The following is a 27,031-nucleotide window of genomic DNA, read 5'->3' as shown; positions in this document are numbered from 1 at the left end:
TTCATATATAAAAATTTAGAGAACCATTATATCTAGTATAAAATTTACATTATGGTGAAACTTAAATTATGGTAAAATTTGTTCCACGGGGTCTTTGATAGATGGTGATCAGGTGCTTTGTTAAGGCACTTGAAGTCACCAGTTCAATTCCCCGCATCGATGATTGGGGCATTATACTGGACATGATGAAGATGTAGTCCCACCAAGCTTACAAAAAAAGAAATTATGGTAAAATTTTAATAATATTTGAATTTAGAAGATATTATGATCTTTTATTAAAAATTATATGTTCTTAATGTTTATATTTATTTAAAAATATGTGAAAATATTTATTATTGACATATGATTTAAGCTTAATGATATTATGGTTTGTATATTCTCTTTTACAATAACAAAATTATAGTGATTTTTTTTAAGATAAAAATAAAATGCTAAAGATATTCTTTAGATCTAAAAACCACACTTTAATTATCATTATATATATATATATATATATATATATATATATATATATATATATATAATATCTCTCTCACTTTCTCTCTCACACACACATATAATGTTAACTTTTGGTATTGAGGTTTTTTCGAAAAATATAAATAATCTCATTTTCAATCTATAAGTAAGAATAAGATTGTTAGGATCTTGCTATCCCATACTATATTAATAAATAACATCATACTCACATGTACATATCCTACTTCTCTATGGAATTGAACATATGATATTTAAAAAAAAAATGTATTCTTAAGCTTTAAGGCCACTCAAATTGCATTAAAGATATAATTATAAAATACATAATCTAATGATATTTGAGTTTTTTATTAAAATTATATTATTTTTATTATTGGAAAAAAAATGTTATTATTATAATATTAACTTACTCCAATTATATACCCATCTTCAGGACTAGAAAGCTTATAGATAGTAAAAGAGAATGCTAGTCAGACCTATAAATAATAAGAGCTTAGAGAATAGAAAATAATCACAAAGAAGTGAATAATAAATAAAGGAATTAGGCCGTAAGGCGTTCCCCTTTGAAATGAACTCCCCTAACTTCCACTGTGGATCATTTGACACCATTCAATTACATTTGATTGCTGGTTAAATGATCAAAAGGTTTTCGGCCATTGGATCCCACTACCTGAATTCTAACCACCTCCTTGATTTATGCCACTTGATAGACATGCAAAAGAAAGTAGTTCAATGAATTGTATTGCTCCTTGATTTATGCCACTTAAAGGACAAATGGAAAGGAGTGGTTCAATGAATCGTAACTAAAATGACACCAACGTACAATTCATACAAACCCGTTTGGAATTTATATAGTTTCCAGCTTTTTGATGAGCATTTTGGTACCATAATGTAGTGATCTGCAGGTTTTCATGAACCCGATCATGTACTTTGCTCCATGCTCAACCTTTCACCACCTTTTCGGTTTAGTCATTTTTAGCTCCATCTGGGTGTATTCGTCGTTTTGAGCATAATTTCAAAGTAATCAGGAGAAGCCTTCTCAATTGTTTTCTCTCCCTCTCTGTTGGAATTTTAAAGATAACCTTAGCCTTTTTTTTAAGCAGAATCGATTATATTCGTCCAAAAAAATCTTCGTTATTATTTTTTCTGTAAAGATTTTGTTCTTTAACAACTTTAAGCGTGCAGAGATGACCTGGAATAAAGTTAAATATTGTGTGCTGCAACAGGCTGGCCTGCTGACAGTGAAGAATAATACCATAAATCAGTTTATTGTGTTGTTGTATTGGTTTTCTAGACTAGAATTTAAGCATTTTCTGTTGAACGATAGCCTGCAGAGTTACACATAATTTCGAAGTAATCTGGAGACGCCTTCTCAATTGTTCGCTAGCCTTCTCCGTTGGAATTTTAAACATAACCTTAGCCTTTTTTTAAAGCAAAATCGACTATATTCGTCCAAAAAAATCTCAGTTATTATTTTTCTGTAAAGATTTGGTTCTTTAAAAGCTTTAAGCGCGCAAAGACGAGCTGAAATACAGTTAAATATTGCGTTACGCAAGAGGCCAACCTGCTAACAATGAAGAATAATACCATAAATCACTTTATTGTGTTGTTATATTGGTTGTCTGGACTATAATTTAAGCATTTTCTGTTGAATGATAGCGTGTAGTTTAACGATTTTCGCTATTAAAGTTCATAGAGAGAAATTTCTTGGGGTTTTTTTAGATTAGAAGTCTAAAAATCAATCAAAGTTAAAATGTGCCTATAAGTTCTAAATTCAGAAGTAAGAAGTTTGTAATTTAAACATTTCTTAGGGCAGACAAAAGAACTATTGATGTTGATGAGAACTATTGATGTTAATGAGGCTTTCTACAGATTTCCATGGCTCATTCCAAGGTAGCTAAAGATTCTAATTATTTAATGCAGGACTTTGGAGGACTTTTCTAAATTTGCACGGTTGAAATATTTCTCTTTTAAGATTTAATTCATAGGTATTGGAGGGAGTTTTCTAAATTCAAAGTTCAACCTTAAAACTTGAACTGAAGTTCACACTAAAGGCAAAAAAGTTATTTACTTAAAATTCAAATATCTACTGCACTGGAATTTCAGTGTTAGAATTCAGTTTTTGAAATAATTAATAATGCTTTTTTTTAAGATAGTGTACATTCGCTATGATATATCAATTTTATTTAATTTATTTTTAGATATGTGTAAAATAAAATTGAAGTATTTAATATAGAACAAAAAAATCTTAAAAATGGTAAATTTATTAAGATTCTTTGATATAAAATATAAAATATAATCTCTGGTTTTTAATATGACATTGAAAATAACATTTATTTCGCAACATTTCAATTTATTTTTAGATATGTATAAAATAAAATTGAAATATTTAATATAGAACAAAATAAAATCTTAAAAATGGTGAATTTATTAACATTCTTTAATATAAAAAAGTAATTTCTGGTTTTTAGTATAACAAGGGAAATATATATTTACTTCTTAGCATAGCACAAATATTATGCTTAAAAGAATATTTAATTAAATGAAAATATCAAATTATGATACACAACTTAGAGTAATATCGAAAAAGAGCTTGCATCTTTGCATGGACACTTGAAACCATAGTAGGGTAATTACAAAAGGAATATTAGTGCGTGACCTATTATTTAGGTATGAACATCAAAGATATATAGGGAAATTTATTTATTAAAATCAAATAAGATAACAAGTAAATTTTTGAATTGAGGCTTCTATGATCCATATCAAGTTTATGAGAAAGCGTAAATCACATGATATTACATTTGTCGACGCGTTTTGAACCAACCAGTGTGGTTCATCGTCAGGACAAGTTGAAGAATCAGACCAACGGCTATATTTGACCAAGTAATGGCTAAATTGACCAAGTTTTATGAATCTTTAGTTAAAACCAATTATATTTTTTCTCATCATCATAGGTATATTTAAAACTATTAGTTTTTGTATTTTTTTAATAGTACATATTTCAGCATTATAAATAATAATAATATCAGAAGTAACTATGATTATGATTTTTTTTGTAAATAAAATTATTCACTATATATTGTTTTTTTGACAAGCATTATTAGCTAATATATATTTCAAAAATATAAATAATTATAAATTGTTTTTTGACAAAACATTATCTGTTAATATATATTTTAAAAATATAAATAACTATGACACCATTATAACATTTTCAAAATATATCACAAATCACTATAATTATACAACCAACCATGAGAATAATATTAATAACTATGATCAAGAATTTTTTGTAAGCACCATAATTAAATATACATTTAAAAATCATAAATTTTCGTGCTTGTTTTTAATTAATATTATTTCAATAATACAAATAATAATAACATCATATTTGACTACAATCAATAATATTTTGTGAATACAATTATTTAATATACATTTAAAAAATATATCAAAAATCTTTTATGATAAATTATAAACAAAAGAAATATACAAATGATGGTGAGTTACACATTAATGTTTTATGACAATAAAATTTAGAAATAATGGTAATTTTTTGAATTTAGTTGTAAATTATAATATTAGTTTGTAAAATATAATATTGTTTTGTAAATGTATATATTAGTAAAATTTATAATTGTTTTTAGGGAATTGGGTTATGCTCCTAAATGCTCAAGATACCTATTTGTCTTTTGTAGTGGTTAGTTATGAGGTTGTATTATTATTATTATTTTGTTTTTTTTATTATTATTATTTTTATATAATGTGTTATGGAATGTAGTAATAATTGTTAAATAATAATAATATATTTAAATAAATTGATATTAATTGTTAACATTATTCACAAACCAAATATTGAAAGTTAGTTGTGAAGTGGTTATGGTTTTTTGCTCTTTCAATTAAATTTATTAATTTAAAATAATGTCCTACGGAACAAGTTATTCATTTATACATAACTTTTATTTTCTATTTAATTGTTTAACATTTTTGTAAATGTTTAATAAGATTGATATATGAAATTAAGTGAATTTTTTTTGTTATTTATTTTTAAATAGAATTTGACATTTCTAATATTAAATAAACATGTCAGTCAATTTAACATATGAAATTTTTAGTCATAATTAAATATTATTATAATGACATGGATAAAATAAAGATGGTATAAAAAATGAATGTAATCCTTACATATTAAATGGTATTGTAATCTTCATCTATTTTAGCCTTTCTTCAAGTACTTACATGATCTTCTGATTAGTTGCACTTAAATAAACAATATGGATTGTTGTTAATCATTTAATAGAACCCTTGTTTTCTATTTAATTACGCCATACGGCATTCCCTTTGAGAAAGAATCCATTGGTGCCACCTTGCACCACTCTACACCTTCAGATTTAATGTTAGACGATTGAACAATATTCAACCAACAGATTCGAGAGATAGCAGAAATGCACGTGTCTTTCTGAAATGATGTCTACCTTCTCAAAATCTCTTAAACCAGGATTGGGGGGTTGGTGGGTTTCCACTAATGTTTTTTGGGTTAGGTGCATGAGGGTGCTACCAAAATAAATTGATACATGCAACTCTTATAGATAGAGCAGAGGTCTCCCCCTTAACTCAAATCCACACTCTTTTGAGTTTCATTTGAATTAATCACACTTACTCTTTCCCCGCATGGGTGGTGCAACCCCCCTCGCCAACATTTTGTAGTGCTTGTCACCTCCACTGAGAATATTTCCATGTGGAGAATAAACACCATCAATGTCTAGTACATGAGGTAGGGAAAACTTTAATCTCATGGAAATCACATTGAACCCAGGAATAAAATGCAGTACTTACGTTAGGATTTTATTTGTTGATTTTATTACTTTTGCAGAGTTCAAAGCTAGGGTTTTATTTGTTTATTTTCTCTTTTTTTTCAGAGTTTGATGTGCAAAGGAAGTGGGAATGAGGTTCTGATAAGTAATGTCCTTGGAGATGAAGTTGTTACAAGTTTGAAGGTCAAGGGTTCTAGGACGAAATGGCTATTGAATTCCATAGAAAAGTTGAAGCAACTAAAACAGATCGTATTCCATGGTGCTAGGTTGCAACGTAGAGAACCACCATTATCTTTTTATTTAACCATTTATCTAAATGCCACTTTGGGTTATGAGTAAACCATTTCTTTCTTTTGCGACTTTTCCTATTCTTGAAGTTGTATTGCTACTATTTTGTAGGGAAACATTGTTGGTAAGGAATTTGAGGAGGAATGAGAGAAACCAACTCCACTTATTTGCTTCTTCATTTCTCGTATCTACTCGACCAACTGCTAGAGCCAATATGGCTATTCCTTCACCAAAATATACATTTATTTCCACTACACATCTAGCAAGCCTTTGGTCTGTGTCCTTCATTAAACAAATCAAATGCTCACCGTTGATTCTTCATACACCACTCAATCTCGACATCCCCTCTTCTTATTCTAGCTTGCACCTTGACACTCCTCCTCCTTGCACAAGTTTAAACTATGAGGCATAAGGTAGTTGTTGCATATAGGAGAATTTAGATCTAATAAGAAAAGTGTAATACTATGTTTTATTTTTCTCTATAAATGTGATGGCAAGTGTGTCTTGAATGTTGGAAATTTCATGGTTAATGTAATATAAGATAAATGCAAATTTACAGTCTTCTATACAAGATCAAGAAAGTTATGGCCAATAGCCAACACCACTGAGCAAGGCATGTTCACTAATTCCATAGTTGCTACCAAATCTCTCTAAGTGTTAGAGTTTTTTTCTCAATAGACTTGTTTTTACTACTCTTAAAGTGATGAAAGCCATTGTTGTTGCATATAGGAGCATCAGATCTGATAAGAAAACTGTGGTACTCTGTTATAGTTTTCTCTATACATGTGATGACAAGTGTGCATTGAATTTTGGCAATTTCATGGTTAATGTAGTATAAGATAAATGCAAATTTACTTTTTTCTATACAAGATCAAGAACATTATGCCCAATATCCAACACCACAGAGCAAGACATGTTTGCCAATTCCACCACTGTTACCAAATATCTCTCAATTCCAGATGTGTTTTCACTATCTACATAAACAACAAAAGCGACCAACATCATATCAAATCAATTCCTTTTAAGGCACTCTGAAAACAAAAACTTAATATATTAAACAATCTTTAATAAGTCAAGGACCCATAAAGGAAAAATCATACTCAGTGAGTATGAAATCAAATCAACATAAAATGGTTAATGACATCCATATAAAACCACATCAATATGGAAGTAGGATTTGTACAAAATCTATGTTCATTATCGTGGAATCTTAAGATTATTCGGGTTGGTAAGAAGAGTACCTAAAGAAAAGATAACATAGAAAAACATATTCTGACATAGCAATGGAAACAAGGAGATAGAAAGATATGAAATAGAGAAAAGTCTATGCTTCATTTCCATATAAGAGAAGTTGATGATGTAGTGAATGTGATGTTGTGATGTGTTGTATATCAAGAAGGACGAAAAATTAATGAAGGATGAAGATTTGAATAGTTTATATATCAAATTGAGTTTGGACTCTAAACAAGTAGTTATATGAAAGTTGTTTTACAACTTTAAAAGACAAGGATTGATAGTAAACAAGGAAAAAAAACAATAAAGTGTGAAGATCTAAATGGTTTAAAGTTTACATAGCTTGTTCAATTTTTCCTCTAAGAAAGTGAGCAACTATATGAAAAATGTTTTAGAACTGAGTATTTACAACACACACAGAGTAAGTTGAGACAACCTTGAGGAGTTTTTTGTACAAATTTTATTATAACCTTTCCCTCCATCCAATAGATACTGCACAACCTTTTGAAGAGAGAGTCTATTCTAGTCTATAACCTGATCCACAATTAGAGAAAAGGGCTAGGGATGTCACAAGCTAAAATAAATGGTCTTTGTCATTGGTGCAGTGATGTATTGACATTCTCAGTTGAAATGGATCCTATTAGATGCATGGTGGCCAGAGACACTAGAAAATTCAAAATAGATATATGTTATGGCATCCATATTTCCTATAGACCATCCAACTTTCCCATCTTATACAACAATTTCTAACAATAACCACTCAAGTTTCTCTCTAATTTATGAAACCCCCACCCATGCTAGGGAGATCACAATGTAAAATCAAATGTTCTTGTGGTTTTTTTAAAGGGTTCATATACATAACAGACAATGAGAAAGTCAATATTGAGATATAATAACTGAGTTTTGAATCATTGTGACAAATAAAACATCACATTAGCTCACATAATATATCCAATGTTGCAATGATCTGAGATGATGACTAAGTTTTGAATCATGATAACTAGGTGACAACCAAAACTAAGTTGTAGCCATAAGCAAAACATCACATCAGCTCACAAAATATATCCAAGGCTGCAATGAACTATAATAAGAGCTTGCATTCTGAAATGACCCAACCTCTCAGTTAAGTTAGAGCTAACTGAAATTAACGATGAGCTTATTACATGATGAATCATGAGAGATATGTGAGAGATGTGGTAGAAATAGTTTCTACTGGTTTGATTGTTGGATGGATAATTTTTATTAAATTGTCTATGTTGTAAGTAGTATAGGATAAAAAGCAATTACAATTCCCCTAATTTGTAAATTAAGTTAATATAACGACAAATGAAAATAAAATCATGCATCTATTTACCAACCATTATCTTGGCCAAAAAATATAGACTCTGTTTTGGAGAGGAAACATGAACAAACTAAAATTTTCTTCCTTAAAGAATGTGATTTTATTCCTTAGGGAAGTCTAGATGTGGTTGGTTTTTTCCAACATGAAAATGTTTGTGATGAAGGGTCATCGAAATCCATTGAGGGGATTAAACCATATTGGATTTTTTTATGATAGTTATGTTCAAAATGGATTATCTCCAACGGCTATGTCAATACTCATATTTGGTGATCATAATAAAAAAGGGTATATGCTGAGTGTTTGCTTGCCAATTATTTGAAGAAATAATTTTTGAATCATGTTTAATTCACTTATTGAGAAAACCTCACCCATGCGTAAATTGTGTTGAATATCTAGAAGAATGAAAGCAAAATTTGGACCTCCCACAAAGCATCCATGTGGATCAACAACAACTAATATATGAGGGTAAAGAACTAGATGACCAATTTTATTTTTTAAGACAACATAATCAATGATTGGAGGAGTAGTAGCCCATGGGATGTCTTCAAGCAAAACGAAACCCTATACATAGTGCTGGGCCTCATACGTATTTTAGTGCACATAGAACACCACCCTAAAAAAATTATACTCTTTATCAATTAAGAATAACCTAAGATGTTTAGAGTGGATGCCGAGGTGGGTAGTACAATAATTGGGGATGTTTTTGAAAGGGTAAGGGCATTTAGATACTTTGTTTGGTATAACTCAGAATGCTGCTATTAATAGGCGTAAATTACTATTAAAGCAGGAAGATAGGTGAAATAATGTTATAGAAGCAGGAACCCAAAAGATGCAGTTCATTTAGATCTGTTAAGACTAAGCATACTGAACATGCTTCTCAAGGTATTCCATCGATTCCAAGTTACATGATTGCTACTGAGTTGACAAAATAAAAGCTTCGTGATCATTCTCCAAGGTCATGTCCAAATGTTTAAGAGAAGGGAACTCCTATAATAAGGAGACATTGTCTTCCAAGAGCTCCTAATGGGAAACCAAATTATATATCACCAAGGACTTAGAGATTGTTTCCACAAGTTCAATCAACCAGGGGGCACATAAAAAGTGATTGATCTCTTAGCACTGGTAGGAAGTCAATTCTCAATTGATTTGGAGATTTATCTTTATTCATATTTTTTTGGAGCAATTTCTTTAAATGATGACATTTTATCTTTTTTATTTCAGAAAAGGTAATCCTTGTTCAGGTTAATTGGTGAAGGTGATATGTATTTGAGCTTCTCTTGATATTTTTTACATTTGGAGTATCTTCTCAGTTAGTAATGAATGTGAATCTCTCAAGGTACCTTTTATATATTATGAGTTTATTATGTATTATGAAGCATGTACTGATGATATTATTTGGTAAAATGTGAGAACTTTGTTTTCAGTGTTCACCACCATGATTTATGATGAATATATTTGATGCAGATAGGTAGATTAATGTAGAAAATATTATTAAGGTATTTTTACTAATATTTACTGGGAATCATTTATGTGGAATCTCAACCACCTCTTTTATGCTAGAGCGAGAGGGAGGGAGTGAATGAAGCAGGTAGATCAGTGTAGAAAATACTATTAAGCTATTGTTACTAATATTTATTGGGAATCATTTATGTGGAATTTCAACCACCTCTTTTATGCTACAACGAGAGGGAGGGATGAAGCAATTTTTTTTTTTGGATTCCAAAAAAAAAATAAAAAAATTATTTAACGACATGCATCATTGTAACATAAAATATATTCAAGCTATTGATACTTGAAAAAAGCATGATTGTAAGTTAAACATGAATTCAAAATATAAAATGGTTAGATCTTAATCTTTCTTCAGGTCTTGATAAATTTTGGGGCCATTGTTTTAAAACCAAGGTGAGGTGTGGTCTTTTGATGTAAAAAAATAGTATTTTCATTGTAGTGCTTATGGACCACACTTGCTTGATTTTCAAGATAAAATGATTTAAATGTTGTTGAATGATCTCTACATTATTTTCAACTACATGACATGGGTTAGATTTAGATTTTCTAAAGCAAAATTTGTTGGATTAAAACAAGAACATGGAAAACACCATGGAGATTAGTGGTAAAGAGAAATTTGATCTTTTGAATAGTTTCAAGGATCATGAAGGAAATAATACATAGGTGAGTCAATAGTCAAAAGAGAAACACAATTTTTTTTTTTTTCTAAAAGAGTTGTAGTTGATGTTATTCTTGGGTTCAATTTCTAGATTGGAGATATGTACAATTTTATTAAACGATAGATCTTAATTCCCATAGAAATTAAAAAATTATTTAAAAGATTGTTATAGTCCTTTGTAGACACATGTTTCAAACTATAAAAAAATTGCTTTGTACTAATTAAGCTTGTCTATAGAAAGAGGAAGTGATCAAGAAGAAATATGGAGGTATTATACCAAAACAACCTTTGATTTCAAAGGTAGAAAATCACGATCTATTTCTTTATTTGTGAGGCATTCATGTTGGCATAATCAGAAAAGGTCTTTAACTTCAACATAGGCCTCATGATTTGTAAGGCTCAAGGAAGCACTATAGTAAGATTTCATTGTAGCATGGTCCTTTCCTTTTGTTGATATTTTTTGTCTTTCAACAGTTGTCGAAGAAGCATTACTTAATGTTATATGCTATTTCCTTTTGCAACATCTGGTGCAATTTCTAGTTATCGATCAAATGATATGAAGTGGATGAGGATAGAAGTTGAAAATATAATAAAAGCAAAAGAAACGATTAGAAAACGGTAAAAAAATTAAATATATTCATATATATATATATATATATATATATATATATATATATATATATATATAGATATAGATATATATATGTGGTTGAATAATTTTGGGTCAAAAACTGAGATTATATTATTGTTATTATTGTTAGTTGATTAAATTATTTATTTATTTATTATTTAGATCAATAATATTTCAATATAAGGTGTTTATTGTGTCGAGAGGTGCTCTACAACTCAGTATAGGGTAAATGTCAAACGTAAATGTTTGACATTTAACATTTAACAAATTTAAATTAATTTTTCCACCGAATTACGGCACTGGAAACTCCAAAAAGTCACACTAAAAACAACTCCATTTAAATTAATATAGAGCCCAGGGAGATGTTGTAGTGTCCGTAAAAAGTTAAAAGTAATCAAAATAATAAAATTCAAATTTGTTACATTGTAACTTTTTTTTTATTAATAAAATTACAAATAACTTTTTAGATTTAAAAAATCATAATATACATATTACATTAAAATATATAAGTAGCAACAATAAGTTAAGATCCATTTTACTTTATAAAATAGAATAATTATTATGTAACCATATTTAAATTTAATTGATAAGCACATAAACTTACAATATAACAATATGTTTAACCATGGATATTCATGCCCATTTTTCCAGATATATTATTAACTTGTAAATAGGCTTTGCTACAATACCATGGCTCAACAATACAACATGCCCAAAACCTAGTATTTTATTTGAATTTAATTTTATAACAATTTTTTATTAAATTTAAAAGAAAAAATATTATAATTGCTTTTGAGATATATGTACACCTCTGTCACATGAAATATATAGGATATAAATAGTAGATATAAATTAAGATCCATTTCACCATATAAATTAAAATAATAATTTTGTAACCATATTTAAATTTCATTAATAAGCACAAAAAAACTTAATACTTACAATATAACAAGATTTTTAACCATGGATATTCACCACCACTTTACCATGGATATTATTAACCATACCATACCATGGGCCAATACGATGGCTCATCAATACCACATGCCCAAAAACCATCCCTCATTTCACAATCAAAATAATACTTACAATTAACAAGACTTTTAACCATGGATACTCACCCCACTTTACCATGGATATTATTAACCATACCATACCATGGCTCATCAATACCACATGCCCAAAATCCATTCTCATTTCACAATCAAAATATTTTATAAATAATATATATATTTTTTTTAATTTAATTTTATTACATTTTTTGGCCAAGAGACACTCTCCATCCCAGTATGGAAGAGTTGTTGTAATGTCCATTTATATTATGTTATCTAAACATTTTGATAGGTCAAATTACATAAAAATAAAAAATAAAATTATTAATTAAAACATTTTGACTCAATGAAATTATATAAAAATAAAAATTAAACTAAAAAAATAAAATTAATAATTAAACCAACCTAGATCCATCTTAACTCAGGAACTCATGATCTATCATGCTCCGAGAGGGATCAAATCTCTTAAGGTGAAAACCTTTCTTCAAGTTTTGCACTCAGAAAAGAGGTTTGGACCTTGAGAGATTTGATCCCTCTCAAGCTTGATAGATCTAGAGTTAAGATGGATCTAGGTTGGTTTAACTCTATAATCCAGTATGGGATAGATGTCAAACATAAATGTTTAACATTTAACATTTAACAGATTTAATCTAATGTTAATGTCAGTCGAGTATAGGGGTAGATTTTCCCCTATGGGGGTGATAATTTAGGGGGCCAGTTGGTAGTGCCTTGGATAGTGGAGCTAGAGGGGACTCCATGTGCCACACGTACGCAATGAATAGTCTTTGGAACCGGTACCCCGCTCCCCGTGAGCTATGTTTAGTAACGCATAGGGACATGTAGGAGGTCATTCACAGGCATTGGACGATGAGGAGAGAATGTTGGGAGAGAACGAGGTGTGGTTTGTTTGCATCCTGGCTCAGGCTATGGCTTGGGATAGCAGAACAGGACGAGACCGTTAAATGCGGCTAGGAGGGGAATTGGCACCTGCATCAAGTATGGCCATGGGATCCGGGGGAAGATTTGTCTGCCTAACATGACAATTTATTTGGTTTCGGGCCTAAATTACGTGGGTTAGGAGCAGACACAAAGTTTTATTTAGTTTGGCTCTATCTTTGGTTCAAGGAAGCTTCACTGGATCATTAGTTTGCTAGGGAGAGCGACTTCAGGTGCCATCTCTAGGGCTGTATGAGCTCTGCGGACTCCGAGACCTGTGGCGTGCCTTCCTACTTCTTTGCTGCCCGTGGTTATAGGGTTGGTTCTCAAGACTTCAGCCTCTTTCCTAATTGGATAATATTGTCCAATGGATCTGGTATAGTAAGTGGAGTTTTACTTTAGTATTTCGTGGTGTGTTTCTCTAGTCAAGCGATACGCTTCCCGTGGTGGTGAGGCCAATGGTGGTGGTGTTGGTAGCATGCCTTGACAGCGAAGGTGTGCCTGTAGGGGGGTGTCGGCCCATGTATGGATGAATGCCAATAATATCGAGAGCCTAGCTTGGACTTTGAGTCGACTGAGAGCCGCCACTCTGCTGCAGATATGGCCCTGTCTCCAGCCTGCTCCCTAGGCCACGTAGAAGCTCCGATCACCTTGGAGTCCATCGCGACCCAACTAAATAACATACAACTCAACATTAATACACCGAGGGAGAAGAGGGACGAGGAAAGGAACGAATCAGTTAGTTATATCAATGACCTCCAAGATATGTAGAATGAGACCTTGGACTTTGTGGAAGGTCTCCGACGTCAACTCCGATGCACAAATGACCATCTCTGTGCCCTGGAGATTCGGGTGGAGCACATTGATTATCATATGCATGAACAGACTGCTCTCTTTGGTGCACCTCCCGTGTTTGCTCCCAATCCCCCTCCTTAATTTGTAATTTTGAGACATGTAATTTTGCTCTTTTTGCACTAGCAATAACTAAAGAGTAATTATGAGACATGTAATTTTGCTCTTTTTGTGCCAGCAATAACTAAAGACATCAACTGTCTTGGCTTCTCTTCAGGCTTCCTATTGTTTAGAGCAAGGCTTGTGCCAACTCTTAAGCCTGTGACGGTGTATTTTGTTGCACTAGTGATGTATTTTGTTAACACTTATGCTATGATAATATAATGAGTTTTTTTGACAAGACAAAAAAAAGAGTATAGGGGTGGATGTGTAGCATAAATGTTTAACATTTATCATCTATATGTCGGCTCAATTAAAAATAAAATAAAATATTAAAAGTAATAAACAAAGTTAAAAGTAATAAATAAAAAGCTAAAAGTAATATAAAGGCCCATGCATGTAAACATTTAAATGTTGACTCAATTAATAATAAAAATTTAAAATTAAAGTCAATTTGTTATATTTTGATTTTGTTATTAACTTGTAAATAGACTTTGTTACAATACCATAGGCCAATACCATGGCTTATCAATACCACATGCCCAAAAACCATAACTTATTTCACAATCAAAATATTTTATAACAATATGACACGATTCTTAACCATGGATATTCACCCCCACTTTACCGTGGATATTATTAACATGTAAATAGACTTTGTTATACCATGGCTTATCAATACCACATGCCCAAAAAACATAACTTATTTCACAATCAAAATATTTTATAAATATTTTAATTTAATTTAATTTTATAACATTTTTTTAATTAAATCTAAAAGGAAAAAGGTTATCATTACTTTTGAGATATATCTAAACCCTCTATCCTCACGACTACTAAAAAGATTCCTATAGAAATTAAATCAAGGTTTTAATAAAATTAAAAATGAGAATAATTTTATATATAAAGATGTGAAATTTATATAATATAAATAATATTATTAAGAACCAACATAGATCCATGTTAACTAAGGATCCAAGCAATGAGAGAAAGCAAATTGACTAACAATAATAGAGGAATGATAGTGCATGATTGCTTTAAGTTTTTCATTATTGTATTTTATTTTACATGATTGATCCAAAAGATAGGTTTAATATTTTACAACCAAATACTTTAAGTAATTTAGATACTTTCTTAAACACAATATCATGGAATCAAATTTAAGAGATAAAGAGGGGGAAGGGAGAGAGAGAGGGAAGGAGATAGTGACAAAGTTGGAGGGCAAAGAGAGAGAGAAAGAGAGAGAGTGAGTGATGGGGGGAGAGAGAGGGAGAGAGATGAAGGAAGAGAGAGAGGAGGGGACAAAGAGAATAAGAGAGGGAGAGAGAGAGATGTAGTTGGAAGGGGGGGAGAGGGAGGAAATAACAAATACATAGAGAGATAGAGGTGGAGAGAGAGAGGGAGTGACAATGGAAAGATGGGAAGAGAGTGAGTGAGAAAGGAGAGGAGGGAAGAGAGAGAAGAGGAGAGGAGAGAGAAAGGGAGAGAAGGGGAAGAGAGAGAGAGGTACACATATATATAGAGGGGATAGAAAAGGAGAGAGGGAGGGAGAGAGAGAGAGAGAGAGAGAGAGAGAGAGATGGGGGGGAGAGACAAAGGGAGGTGGGAGTGAATGACAAAGAGAGGAAGGAAGAGAGGGAGGACTCAATAGAGAGAAGGAGAGAGAGAGGGAGAGAGAGATAGAGTTGTAGGGGAGAGAGAGGGGAGGAAGAAGAAAGGCATAGAGGGAGAAGGGTGGAAAGAGAAAGGGGGTGACAAGGGAGAGATGGAGAGAGAGTGAGGGAGAGAGGAGAGTGGGAGGGAAGGAGGGATAGAAGGGCAAGAGAGAGGGAGAGGGAGAGGAAGAGGGAGTGAGATAGATATGGAGAGTGTGTGTGTGTGTGTGTGTGTTTGGTGGGTGAGATAGAGAGAGGGAATAAGAAAGAGACACATAGATACAAATATAGATATTATATAGAATTATATAACCAACCTAAATCCATCTTAACACCTGATCTATCAAGCACCGTGAGGGATCAAATCTCTCAACGTGTAAATCTTTCCTCAAGTTTTGCACTCAAAAAATAAGCTTGCACCTCGATAGGTTTGATCCGTATTAGCGCTTAATAGATTAGAGGGTTAAGATGGATCTAGGGTGGTCTAATGTCAATGTTGACCAATATAGGGGTAGATGTGTAGGTGTAAATATTTATCATTTAACATAAACATTTAACATTTATTTATCATCTCAATTAAGAAATAAAACATTAAAAGTAATAAACAAAAATTTAAAAGTAATAAATAAAAAGTTAAAATAAGATAAGCATATAAATTGGCTCAATTAATAATAAAAAGTTAAAGCTAAAGTCAATTTGTTATATTTTGATTTTGTTATTAACTTGTGAATAGACTTTGTTACAATACCATGGGCCAATACCATGGATTATCAATACCACATGCCCAAAAACCATAACTTATTTCACAATCAAATATTTTACAACAATATGACACGATTCTTAACCATGGATATTCACCCCTACTTTACCGTGGATATATAGGCTTTGCTACAATACCACAGACCAATACCATGACTCATCAATACCACGTGCCCAAAAAACATAACTGATTTGAGAATCAAAATCTTTTATTTTAATTTAATTTTATAACATTTTTTTAATAAAATCTAAAAAGAAAAATGTTATAATTATTTTTTATATATATCTAAACCCTATAACCTTACCACTACTAAAAAGATTCCCTTATAAATTTAATCAAGGTTTTAATAAAATTAAAAATGAGAATAGTTTTATATATAAAGATGTGAAATTTATGTAATATAAACAATATTATTAAGAACATAGCATAGATCCATCTTAACTAAGGATCCAAGGGATGAGAGTAAGAAAATTGGCTAACAATAATAGAGGAAAGATAGTGCATCATTGTTTTTAGTTTTTCATTACTGCATTTTTTTTTTGACATGATTGATCCAAAATATAGGTTTAATATTTTACAACCAATTGAGTTTTTTTAACTTAGATACTTTCTTAAACACAATATCATGGAATTCAAATTAAGAGAGAGATATGTGACATGGTTCGCCGTACCTAAACTTTGAAGTTTGGAATCTGAAGAACCTCTAAAAAAATTGTTTAGGTTCGTTTAGACTAACCAACATAAAAAAATGTTGAGCAACTAGGTTCGAGGATTGTTGGGTGCGGTAGAGACAAAAAATGTTGAGCAACTAGGTTCGAGGCCTATCGACAACTGCAATAGAGGAAAAACGTTGAGCGACCAGTTTCGAGGCCAATCGGTAGATGTGACAAAGGAAAGACGTTGGGCAAGTTCGAAGCCAATGGGCACAGGAAAAACCCTGGGAGAGGAGCTTATGGGGCAAGCAGATTACTCGTTGAACAAAATTACACGAATTTGTGTTATAGAGTAAAATTACACGAAGTAGATTGGGATTTGGGTTACATGGGTCTAGGTTACAACTAATTGTTATGGGTGAAACTTTTACCATGAGTTAAATGAGTCGAGAAAATGCTATGGGACATATTTTAGTACATTATATATTATAAATTTTTATACCATGGGTTGAATGAATTGAGAAAATGGTATGGAACATATGTTAGTATATTATATATATTATAAATTAATATAATTTATATTCATAAAAAGATTATAAATTTATTAATATAATATTTAATAATATATATAGAGAGAGATATGTGTATGGACAAACTTAATGGCAAAATTTATCCATCTTAACCCTGAATAAGGTTTGCGGGATGGAAGAGAGAGAGAGGAGAGAGAGGCAGGGGAAAGAAGGGCGAGAGAGAAAGAGAAGGGAAGAGAGAGAGAGAGAGAGGGAGATGAAGAGGGAGGGGGAGAAAGAGCAATAGATATGGAGAGAGTGTGTGTATGTTTGGGCGCTGAGATAGAGACAGTGAAAAGGAAAGAAACACATATATACAAATATAGATATTATATTTGTATATCTAAGATTAAGATGGATCTAGGCTAGGGTTATGGGTGAAATTTTTACCATAGGTTAAATGAGTCGAGAAATGCTATGGCACATATGTTAGTACATTATATATTATAATTTTTTATACCACAGGTTGAATGAATTGAGAAAATGATATGGAACATATGTTAGTATATTAGAGAGAGAAAGAGAGAGATTGAATTTGAAATATGTGTATGGACAAACCTAATGGAAAACCTTATCTGAACTTCATTGGAAAAATCAAATTCAAATAAAACTTTATTTTTATTGAATTCAAACTCGAACCTAAACCATGTGACATTGGGAGGGAGACAAAGAGGGAGGGGATAGTGACAAAGATGGAGTGCGAAGAGAGAGAGAGAAAGATGTGGGGACAGAGAGAGGAAAGTGGGAGATAGAGGAAGGAAGAGAGAGAGGAGGGGATAGTGACAAAGATGGAGTGCGAAGAGAGAGAGAGAGAGAGAGATGTGGGGAGAGAGAGAGGAAAGTGGGAGATAGAGGAAGGAAGAGAGAGAGGAGGGGAGAGAGATAGTGAGATAAGGGGAAGTGACATAGAGGGAGACATAGAGATGGAGGGAAGAGAGAGAATGAGAGAGGGAGGGAGATAGTGACAGAGTTAGAGGGAAGAGAGAGTGTGTGTGTGTGATTGGGGGCGGAGAGATAAAGGGAGGTGGGAGAGAATGACACATGGGGGAAAGAAGAGAGAGATGACTCAAGAGAGTGAAGGAGAGAGAGAGAGAGGGAGAGCGAGATGGAGTTGGAGGGGGAGAGAGAGGGAGGGATGAAGAAAGACATATAGGTAGAAAGGTGGAGAGAGAGAGAGGGAGTGACAGGGAGAGATGGAGAGAGAGTGAGGGAGAGAGGAAAGTGGGAGGGAAGAGAGAGAGGGGAGAGAAGGGCAAGAGAAAGAGAGAGAGAAGGGGAAGAGAGAGAGAGGGAGGGAGAGAGAGAGAGTGATAGATATGGAGAGGAAGTGTGTATGTTTGGGGGCTGAGATAGAGACAAGGAATAATAAAGAAACACATATATACAAATATAGATATTATATATTATTATATAACCAACCTAGATCCATCTTAACCTGGATCTCTCAAGCTTCGAGAGAGGGATCAAATCTCTCGATGTGCAAACCTTTCCACAAGTTTTGCACTCAAAAAAAAGGTTTGCACCTCCATAAATTTGATCGCTCTCGACGCTTGACTGATCTAGATCAAGATGGATCTAGGTTGGTGTAATAAATAAGTTGAATATATATATATATATATATATAGATCGAGAGAGAGAGAGAGAGAGAGAGAGAGAGAGAGAGAGGTATATATGAGATTGTATAAGTATAAAATATTTATATTTTAAAAGATTTAAAATATATGAATAACCAATTTTATTTAGAGATGTTTTTTTAGTTAGTAAAATTATTTAATATTTAATTCTATAATATTGTAATATAAGAGGTTTAAATAAGTTGTATATATTAATAAATTAGAAATGGTGTATACGGTATTATAAAGAAACACATCATATATATAATATTATAATACATTTGAATTATAAATAAATTAAAATATGTATAATTATATAAATATATAATATAATAATTAATAACAATATGTTAAACAATATATAGAAGGAAGAAAAACGATAACATGATAAAACCTAAAAAAAACAGGAAGAAGAGGCTAAGCTTAGAAGAAAGGAAAAATAAAAGGAGGAAGGAATTTTAGGGGCGGGCGAGGGGGGCATGGGGGGAAGTGATCCAAACTTAAACAGGTATGCAACAAATTACAAATATAATCATAAACATAGAGATGCAGTAGAAAAACACTTCATTTCTAAATAGAAAAATACTAAACTATGCTTACAAACAGAATGGAAATAAGATAGCTCGGGTGATGGTAGCTTATCTCTTAGAAGAGATGTGGCGGCTACATGTCTCTGAACTGATTTACAAGGAGGCTGAAGGGCCTTTTTATTATTGAAAAATAAGGGAAAACCCTAAACAACCAAAACCCTAACCCAAGGAGATGTAACACCAAGAGTTTATGGGCCTCGTTGGGGTTTTAGTTAGGCAGCCAACTTCCCGGGGTTGTAACTTGGTCATATTATCTCTGTTTGACATGTATGATGCCTCGTTGGAAAAATCTCTTTGAAGACTACAACTACCGACATGATTTCCATAAAAATCATTGAATAAATTTTGCCAAAAAAATGTTGTTTAGGGTCTCAAAACGTATTTGGAAGTTCAGGACCCGAAAAACTGCCAAAAATAGTAAACTGTGCTACAATTAAGGAAACAGATGAAACTGACTGGCGGGTCTAGGTGGAATAGGCGGGTGGCCACCAATATCCACCTGGAGCATTCCTCCCCCCTTAAGAAGCAATGGTCCCTATTGCATGCAGAGCCTCCATGAGGTGAGGAAATTTATGTTGAACCTGGACCCTAGTGAACCACTTGCCTTAGTGACGGAGTTGGTCTGCTTTGACAACTAGATATAGCTGTATCCTCTATTGTCGAGTGTTCTTCATCTGTGTGTCCATGATTTGATCAGTTGTGGCCTATTCCATGTAGTCCGGTTTGAGCTTTGTTGGTGTGAGCTGTTCTGCAATGTTAGTTGTGTCCAACAATGGTGGGAAGTATGGCCAAAGGCGATCTACATTGAACACTAGGTGCAGACCAAGGAACGGTGGGATGATGAGCTCGAAGGCATTATCACTGATGACCTTGGTGATGGTGTATGACCCATATCAGAGTGGATGAAGCTTGTGGTGGGGTCCAACAAGGCGCTCTTTTTGCAAATGAAGCCAAACTTCATCGCCCACTTGGAACTTGTGCGACACTCAATGTTGATCATGGCGCTACTTGTACTTAGCATTGGATCTATCCAATATATCATGGACCTATTGTCGGATGTGTTGAATGCGCTCAATGAATCTGTTAGCCCTTTCAACTTCGGATTGCACGTGAGTCGAATCTACATGAGTGGCTACAAATGGTATGACCACATCAATGGGACATAATGGCTGAAATCCCAGCCCTACCTGAAAGGGGTTGTGGCCTGTTGAGTTGTGGAGACCTCTGTTGTAGTTGTGTTGGACATAGGGGAGACTTTCATCCCATGTGTGTGGACGCTTCGAGTTGTACATGCACAGAATGTGTACGATCATCTTGTTGACAACTTTTGTTTGGCCATCAGTTTGGGGATGAAAAGTCGCGAAATTAGTGAGTATTGTATCCAACATCGACCAGAGACTTGACCAAAATGCACTCAAGAATCTGTTATCCCGATCTGAGATAATGGATTGTGGGATCCCAAAGTTTACTCACACTCGCTCAAAGAAGATCTTAGTAGTGGCCTCTACTGAGATACTCTTCTTGCAGGCTTCCATGATGGCCATCTTAGAGAATCTATCGACGACCATGAAAACAAAATCATTTTCATGCTTAGTAGAAGGAAGGCCCGACATATAATCCATGGAGACAAATTCCCAAGGCCGACTAGGAGTAGGTAGAGGAGTATACAAGCCTTACTTATTGATGGTTGGTTTGGCAATGGCGCAGGCAGTGCATGATCTAATGTACTTCCCAACATCCCGACAAAGTTTTAGCCAATAAAAATAATTCTCCAATACTGCCATTGTTTTCTCTACTCTGAAATGTCCAGCAACCTGACTGTAGTGCGCCTCCCAAATCATCTTGACACGCTCACTTGAAGGAACAAATATGTGTCCCAAGTGGCATAACAGTGCATCCTGAAGGTGAAAATTTGGAACTTTCTTCCCTTCCAGGAGTGTCTGGTATATGCTATCGAATTCTAGATCGCTCTTGTAAAGATGTGTCCACCCCAATGTATTGTGCCCACAGGAGCCAAGCACAGTGATTAGCGCCATGACCTATGGTCGTATGAGGAAATCAGTGACATTATTGGTGTTTCCCTTCTTATACTTAATGTTCAAATGGAACTATTGCAGATAGGTGGACCATTTCTGATGGCGATCATTCTGCAACTTCCCTTGTGTCTGTATGAACTGTAGAGGTCGATGGTCTGTGTGGATGATTGTTTCCTTTCCCAGAATGTAATGCTTCCATTGATGGCAGGCCTGCACAATGGAATACATTTCTTTGTCATAAGTGGGGTACTTTCAGACTGTGTCTGAAAGTGTCTCACTGTGGTAAGCCACTAGATTCCCATGTTGAGTAAGAACTGCACCAATAGCATAGTCAGAGGCATCTCTCTCAATCTCAAATGGTTGTTGGAGGTCTGGTAATGTGAGCCTAGTGTAGAAAAGAGACGATTCTTCAACTTGGAGAACACTCGCTGCTGGGTTTCCGACCAAAATAACTTTGCTTTCGCTCCTCCCTTTGTGACTTGACTTAAAGGCCAAGTGATATGAGAGAACCGCAACACGAACCTACGGTAGAAATTGGCAAGAGCCAAAAAGCTAAGGAGCTCTGTTATAGTGGCTGGGGCTGGCCAATCCCTAATGACTTGTATCTTAGATGGGTCCACATTTACACCCTGCTCATCCATGATGTACCCCAGATATTGAACCTGGGTCAAGCCAAAGGTGTATTTCTCCAAGTTAGCACACAACTTGTGTTGTCGAACCGTTTGAATAACCTGTCGAATATGGTGGAGGTGCTCTTCCCAAATCTAGCTGAAGATCAAGATGTCATCTAACTACACCACCATGAATGGATTGGTGAAGGGTCGCAAGATGTCATCCATCAGTCTCATGAAGGTTGCAGGGGCGTTTGTCAATCCAAACGGCATGACCAACCATTCAAAAAGGCCCTCCTTGGATTTGAAGGTAGTCTTCCACACATCGAAGGGCTCGATAGGCACCTGGTGATAACTTGACTTCAATTCAATGTTGCTGAAATATTTAGCCCCCTTGAAATGGTCCAGAAGGTCATCAATCCGCGGGATTGGGTACCTATTCCGGACAGTAATCTTGTTCAATGCCCGATAGTCAATACAGAGCCTCCACGTCTCATCCTTCTTATGTACCAATACAATCGAGCTCCCACAGGGTGATGAGCTTGGCCTGATGTGCCCTTTCTGTAGTAGTTCCTAAATCTTTGTTATATACCTAGGGGGGATAATATGGGGTACAAAGGAAGGTACCCAAGGTAATAATGTAATAATGGGATGGGCCATAGTAATAAATAAGGTGGTTAACCCATATCATGTAAGGGACCACAAGTAGTTAATAATAATGTAATGGGCCCATGGTATTAGTTTGATGGTATGAGGGAATCATGGTAATGACCCATGGTATTGTAGTATGAGGCCTATATAGAGGCTAGAGACTCCACATGGAGAGATGTGAAGGAATAGTGTCAAGGATTATTGTATGAACAAGCATATGGCTTGTGGAGTGTTCTCCTTCCTTAAGGAGTGAATGTATGGTGTTGCCCTACCTTAAGGGTTTGATCAATAAAGAATCATTTCATATTGTTTCTGGGTTTATTTTCATTATCATATATTTTTGGATCAGATCTATAACAAGTGGTATCATAGCTATAACAAGTGGTATCAGAGCTCCGATATAGAGCTGGAATTTTTTGGTTCTAGCAAGGAATTTTTTACAGGGAATGATAAGGGTCCTACTATTGAAGAATACATAAATGAATACAAGAGGTTATTTAGACACAATTGGAAATGGGTGGCACTGGCTAATTTTAAAGATGAGGCAGCCACATGGTGGGGATTACTTAACCAAAAGAAGTGTTTCAAGCTACCCGATGAAGAATTTGAAAAATTACTTTTAGACAGATGGTCTCATGCCAGAAAACAAGATAAGGAGAAACATGTGGGTCTATTTTCTGCTGGTATCTCCTTATTGCAGGTTCATGGATTGATGCAGAAAGAAAAGATCATTGTTTCTATAAATCCTAGTTGCAAGCATAATTTCATCAATGTTAATTTGGCAAAAAAATTGCAAGTTCCAGCAAAACAAATTGAAAATACACAGGTTGATGATGAGCATGTTCAAATTTATAAGGATTTGAAGCTTTCTATGGATAAGTATGTGTTGCATGGTGATTTTTATACTTCAGAGATGGATAATATGGATGTTGTTTTGGGATATCCTTGGATGGAATCTGCGAGTACTATCAATATTAATGTGCAGAAGAAATTCCTGAAGCTTTGGTATAAAAAGAAGAAAATTACATTACAGGATATTTCCATCAATAAACAGGTAGAGTCCATGAACGTTGAAGCAGAAGATGTTCCAGGGACTGACATATCAGATGATCAGCCTTTGATGATCAAAAATCAAACACAAACAGAGGCAGAAGTAGACAAGGTTACAGGTACCTCAGATGAGGGCTCAGTGGTTGAAGTCATATAGGAAAAGAAGACACCACAACAGGCACCACAACAAGGTGAATTAAAGAAAAAGACACCGTGGGTTAAAACTTCAACATATCATCACCCACATCACCCCGCAAGAAAACAACCAACAACATGGCAACCAATTAGCCACAAGGACAACAACCCCCGTATGACGGATAGTGAGGCGCGAAGATCCACCTACTACACATCAACACAGAAGCGCTGCCATGGTCAACTTCCATCTCAAGCGAGTGAGGCACCAGCGAGATCGAGGGTTCACCTTTCTCTTGGATGGCTAGATGCACGTGCATGGTACCAATGGACTACTCTTTTGAGTAGATCTTATTATTTGTGTTCTTCCCATGTTTCGGGGATGAAACATGCTAAGGGGGGTGGAATGTTATATACCTAGGGGGATAATATGGGGTACCAAGGGAGGTACCCAAGGTAATAATGTAATAATGGGATGGACCATAGTAATAAATAAGGTGGTTAACCCATATCATGTAAGGGACCTCAAGTAGTTAGTAATAATGTAATGGGCCCATGGTATTAGTTGATGATATGAGGGAACTATGGTAATGACCCATGGTATTGTATGTATTAGGCCTATATAAAGGCTAGAGACTCTATGTGAAGGGGTGTCAAGGATTATTGTATGAACAGGCATATGGCTTGTGGAGTGTTCTCCTTCCTTAAGGAGTGAATGTATGGTGTTGCCCTACCTTAAGGGTTTTGATATCAATAAAGAAGCATTTCTATCTATTTCTCTCTTATTGTTTCTGGGTTTATTTCCATTATCAAATATTTCTGGGTTAGATCCATAACAAGTGGTATCAGAGCTATAGCAAGTGGTATCGGAGCTATAACAAAAATGAATACAAGAACAAAGCTCCGATATCTTGTGACTAAATAACCTCTTGTATTCATTTATGTATTCTTCAATAGTAGGACCCTTATCATTCCTTGTAAAAAATTCCTTGCTAGAACCAAGGAACCAAAAGGGTTATTTTCGGCTGGTATCTCCTTATTGCAGGTTCATGGATTGATTCAGAAGGAGAAAATCATTGTGTCTATAAATCTGAGTTGCAAGAAAATTCTCATAAATGTCAACTTGGCAAAAAAATTGCAAGTTCCAGCAAAACACATTGAAAATACACAGGTTGATGATGAGGATGTTCAAATTTATAAGGATTTGAAGCTTTCTATGGATAAGTATATGTTGCATGGTGATTTTTATGCTTCAGATATGGATAACATGGATGTTGTTTTGGGATACCCTTGGAAGGAATAAGTGGGTACTATCAATATTAATGTGCAGAGGAAATTCTTAAAGCTCTGGTATAAAAAGAAGAAAATTACATTACAGGATATTTCCATTAATAAACAGGTAGAGTCCAAGGAGGTTGAAGCAGAAGATGTTCCAGGGTCTGACATCTTAGATGATGAGCCAGTGATGATTGACAATCAAACAAAAACAGAGGCTGAAGCAGAAAAGGTTATAGGCGCTGATACATCAGAGGAGGGCTCAGTGGTTGAAGTAATATTGAAAGATAAGACACCACAACATGCACCAGATAACAGTCAGGCTCCAGTAAGGGGTGAATTAAAGAAAAATCCATCGTGGGTTAAAACTTCAACATATCATCACCCACATCACCCCGCAATACAACCATCCAGATGGCAGCCAATTAGCCACACAGACAACAACCCCCGCAGGATGGATAGAGAGGAGCAAAGATCCACCTACTCCACATCAACATAGAAGAGCTACCACTGTCAACGTCCATCTCAAGCGAGAGAGGCACCAGTGAGACCGAGAGTTCACCTTTCTCTTGCATGACTAGATGCACGTGCATGGTACCAGTGGACTACTCTTTTGAGTAGATCTTATTATTTGTGTTCTTCCCATGTTTCGGGGACGAAACATGCTAAGGGGGGTGGAATGTTATATACCTAGGGGGGATAATATGGGGTACAAAGGGAGGTACCCAAGATAATAATGTAATAATGGGATGGGCCATAGTAATAAATAAGGTGGTTAACCCATATCATGTAAGGGACCACAAGTAGTTAATAATAATGTAATGGGCCCATGGTATTAGTTTGATGGTATGAGGGAATCATGGTAATGACCCATGGTATTGTATGTATGAGGCCTATATAGAGGCTAGAGACTCCACATGGAGAGATGTGAAGGAATAGTGTCAAGGATTATTGTATGAACAGGCATATGGCTTGTGGAGTGTTCTCCTTCCTTAAAGAGTGAATGTATGGTGTTGCCCTACCTTAAGGGTTTGATCAATAAAGAATCATTTCATATTGTTTCTGGGTTTATTTTCATTATCATATATTTTTGGAACAGATCTATAACAAGTGGTATCAGAGCTATAACAAGTGGTATCAGAGCTATAACAATCTTCCTCTTGATCTCATCTTTCTCAAGAATAGAGCATCGATAGATTGGTCCATTGGGAAGCGGCGCGCCTGATATCAGATTGATGGAGTGCTTGACCTGAAAGTGTAGAGGTACCCCTATGGGTGAGGTGAAAATGTCCCTATACTCCTCCACAACCTTGTCCATCTGTTGTTGTTGTGTAGAGGATCCCTACCTTGAATTCATGGCCACAACCTTCTTCTTGCCTTTGGGGAGAAATCATAAGGAAAACAAATTTCCTGTTCTGGGAAATGATCGTACTGCAATGCTTTGCAGTGATCAAAGAGATGGCGGTAGGCAGGGCTACCTCCGGTATCCTGTACAACTTATTAGCCAAAGTAATAATCACAGAGCGAGGTCTAGACTCATATATAGCA

The sequence above is a fragment of the Pinus tabuliformis genome, chromosome Q (genome assembly GCF_031772625.1).
Source record: "Pinus tabuliformis cultivar Carrire ecotype Pingquan chromosome Q, CPIR1, whole genome shotgun sequence".
Lineage (NCBI taxonomy): Eukaryota > Viridiplantae > Streptophyta > Pinopsida > Pinales > Pinaceae > Pinus > Pinus tabuliformis.
The sequence above is the reverse complement of the archived record's forward strand: the minus strand, read 5'-3'. Positions refer to the sequence as shown.